Source organism: Lathyrus oleraceus, unplaced genomic scaffold (assembly GCF_024323335.1).
Source record: "Lathyrus oleraceus cultivar Zhongwan6 unplaced genomic scaffold, CAAS_Psat_ZW6_1.0 chrUn0024, whole genome shotgun sequence".
Taxonomy (NCBI): domain Eukaryota; kingdom Viridiplantae; phylum Streptophyta; class Magnoliopsida; order Fabales; family Fabaceae; genus Lathyrus; species Lathyrus oleraceus.
The window spans coordinates 159112-163590 of record NW_026112415.1 but is presented as its reverse complement, the minus strand read 5'-3'; positions in this window follow the sequence as shown (position 1 = coordinate 163590).

Here is a 4479-nt window from a genome sequence, read left to right as displayed (position 1 = left end):
TATGAAATTTGATTGAGTTGTGGGAATGATGAAAACATTGTTTTTAAACCTATGAAATTTGATTGAGTTGTGGAAATGATGAAATGTTGAAGTTAAACCCATGAAATTTGATTGAATTATGTGAATGATGAAGCTTTTGTTGTTAAACCTATGAAATTTGATTGAATTGTGTGAATGATGAAATGTTGATGTAAACCCATAAATTTGATGGAATTGTGTGAATGATGAAAATGTTGTTGTTAAACCCATGAATTTGATTGAATTATGTGAATGATAAAATTTGTTGTTCAACCCTTGAAATTTGATTGAATTGTAGGAATGATGAAAATGTTGACGTTAAACCCTGAAATTTGATTGAATTGTGGGAATGATAAAAATGATGATGTTAAACCCATGAAATTAGATTGAATTATGTGAATGATAAAAATTTTGTTGTTAAACCTAAAATTTGATTGAATTATGTGAATGATGAAGATTTTGTTGTTAAACCCCTAAAATTTGATTGAATTATGTGAATGATGAAGATTTTATCGTTAAACCCATAAAATTTGATTGAATTATGGGGATGATGAAAATGTTAATGTTAAACCCATGAAATTTGATTGTGTGAATGATGAAAATGTTGTTGTTAAACCCATGAAATTTGATTGAATTATGTGCATAATGAAAATGTTGTTGTTAAACCTATGAAATTTGATTGAAGTGTGGAATGATGAAAACGTTGTTTTAAACCTATGAAATTTAATTGAGTTGTGGAAATGATGAAATGTTGATGTTAAACCCATGAAATTTGATTGAATTGTGTGAATAATGAAAATGTTGTTGTTAAACCCATGAAATTTGATTGAATTGTGGGGATGATGAAAATGTGATGTTAAACCCATGAAATATTGATCGAATTATGGGAATGATTAAAATGTTGATGTTAAAGCCATGAAATTTGATTGAATTATGGGAATGATGAAAATGATGATGTTAAACCCATTAAATTTAATTAAATTGTGGAAAAAAATTAAAATATTGTTGTTAAAACCATGAAATTGACTGAATTATGTGAATGATGAAAATTTGTTGTTAAACCATAAAATTTGTTTGCATTGTGTGAATGATGAAAATGTCGTTGTTAAACCCATGAAAATTGATTGAATTGTGGGAATGATGAAAATGTTGATGTTAAACCCATGAAATTTGATTGAATTGTGTGAATGATGAAAATGTTGTTGTTAAACCCATGAAGATTGATTGAATCGTGGGAATGATTAAAATAATGATGTTAAAACCATGAAATTTGATTGAATTGTGGGAATGATGAAAATGTTGATGTTAAACCCAAGAAATTTGATTGAATTGTGGAAATGATGAAAATGATGATGTTAAACCCATGAAATTTGATTGAATTATGTAAATGATAAAAAATTTGTTGTTAACCCATAAAATTTGATTGAATTATGTGAATGATGAAGATTTTGTTTTTATATCCATAAAATTTGATTGAACTATGTGAATGTTGAAGAATTTGTTGTTAAACCCATAAAACTTGATTGAATTCTGGGGTTGATGAAATTTTGATGTTAACCCATGAAATTTTATTGAATTGTGTGAATGATGAAAATGATGTTGTTAAACCCATGAAATTTGATTAAATTATGTGCATGATGAAAATGTTGTGTGTGCACCTAGGAAATTTGATTGAATTGTGGGAATGATGAAAACATTGTTTTTAAACCTATGAAATTTGATTCAATTGTGGAAATTCTGAAATGTTGATGTGAAACCCATGAAATTTGATTGAATTGTGTGAATAATGAAAATGTTGTTGTTAAACCCATGAAATTTGATTGAATTATGTGAAAGATGAATATTTTGTTGTTAAACCCATAAAATTTGATTGAATTGTGTGCATGATAAAAAAATTTGTTGTTAAACCCATAAAATTTAATTGAATTATATGAATGATGAAGATTTTGTTGTTAAACCCATGAATTTTGATTAAACTGTGTGCATGATGAAATGTTGTTGTTACCCTATGAAATTTGATTGAATTGTGGGAATGATGAAAACATTGTTTTTAAACCTATGAAATTTGATTGAATTGTGGAAATGATGAAATGTTGATGTGAAACCCATGAAATTTGATTGAATTGTGTGAATAATGAAAATGTTGATGTTAAACCCATGAAATTTGATTTAATTGTAGGGATGATAAAAAATTGTTGTTCAAACCCATAAAATTTGATTGAATTATGTGAATGATCAAGAATTTATTGTTAAACCCATAAAACTTGATCGAATTCTGGGGATGATAAAAATTTTGATGTTAAACCCATGAAATTTGATTGAATTGTGTGAATGATGAAAATGTTGTTGTTAAACCCATGAAATTTGATTAAATTATGTGCATGATGAAAATGTTGTTGTCACACCTATGAAATTTGATTGAATTGTGGGAATGATGAAAACAATGTTTTTAAACCTATGAAATTTGATTGAATTGTGGAAATGATGAAATGTTGATGTGAAACCCATGAAATTTGATTGAATTGTGTGAATAATGAAAATGTTGATGTTAAACCCATGAAATTTGATTGAATTGTGGGATGATGAAAATGTTAATGTTAAACCCATGAAATTTGATTGAATTGTGTAAATGATAAAAAAATTGTTGTTAAACCCATAAAATTTGATTGAATTGTGGGAATGCTGAAAATGTTGTTGTTAAACCACTGAAATTTGATTGAATTGTAGGAATGATGAAAATAATGATGTTAAACCCATGAAATTTGATTAAATTGTGGGAATGACGAAAATGTTGATGTTAAACCTATGAAATTTGATTGAATTATGTGAATGATAAAAATTGTTGTTAACATATTAATATTTGATTGAATTGTCTGAATGATGAAAATGTTATTGTTAAACCCATGAAATTGATTGAATTATGTGCATAATGAAAATGTTGTTGTTAAACCTATGAAATTTGATTGAGTTGTGGGAATGATGAAAACATTGTTTTTAAACCTATGAAATTTGATTGAGTTGTGGAAATGATGAAATGTTGAAGTTAAACCCATGAAATTTGATTGAATTATGTGAATGATGAAGCTTTTGTTGTTAAACCTATGAAATTTGATTGAATTGTGTGAATGATGAAATGTTGATGTTAAACCCATAAATTTGATGGAATTGTGTGAATGATGAAAATGTTGTTGTTAAACCCATGAAATTTGATTGAATTATGTGAATGATAAAAAATTTGTTGTTCAACCCTTGAAATTTGATTGAATTGTAGGAATGATGAAAATGTTGACGTTAAACCCCTGAAATTGATTGAATTGTGGGAATGATAAAAATGATGATGTTAAACCCATGAAATTAGATTGAATTATGTGAATGATAAAAATTTTGTTGTTAAACCTATAAAATTTGATTGAATTATGTGAATGATGAAGATTTTGTTGTTAAACCCCTAAAATTTGATTGAATTATGTGAATGATGAAGATTTTATCGTTAAACCCATAAAATTTGATTGAATTATGGGGATGATGAAAATGTTAATGTTAACCCATGAAATTTGATTGTGTGAATGATGAAAATGTTGTTGTTAAACCCATGAAATTTGATTGAATTATGTGCATAATGAAAATGTTGTTGTTAAACCTATGAAATTTGATTGAAGTGTGGGAATGATGAAAACGTTGTTCTTAAACCTATGAAATTTAATTGAGTTGTGGAAATGATGAAATGTTGATGTTAAACCCATGAAATTTGATTGAATTGTGTGAATAATGAAAATGTTGTTGTTAAACCCATGAAATTTGATTGAATTGTGGGGATGATGAAAATGTGATGTTAAACCCATGAAATATTGATCGAATTATGGGAATGATTAAAATGTTGATGTTAAAGCCATGAAATTGATTGAATTATGGGAATGATGAAAATGATGATGTTAAACCCATTAAATTTAATTAAATTGTGGAAAAAAATTAAAATATTGTTGTTAAAACCATGAAATTTGACTGAATTATGTGAATGATGAAAAATTTGTTGTTAAACCCATAAAATTTGTTTGCATTGTGTGAATGATGAAAATGTCGTTGTTAAACCCATGAAAATTGATTGAATTGTGGGAATGATGAAATGTTGATGTTAAACCCATGAAATTTGATTGAATTGTGTGAATGATGAAAATGTTGTTGTTAAACCCATGAAGATTGATTGAATCGTGGGAATGATTAAAATAATGATGTTAAACCATGAAATTTGATTGAATTGTGGGAATGATGAAAATGTTGATGTTAAACCCAAGAAATTTGATTGAATTGTGGAAATGATGAAATGATGATGTAAACCCATGAAATTTGATTGAATTATGTAAATGATAAAAAATTTGTTGTTAAACCCATAAATTTGATTGAATTATGTGAATGATGAAGATTTTGTTTATATCCATAAAATTTGATTGAACTATGTGAATG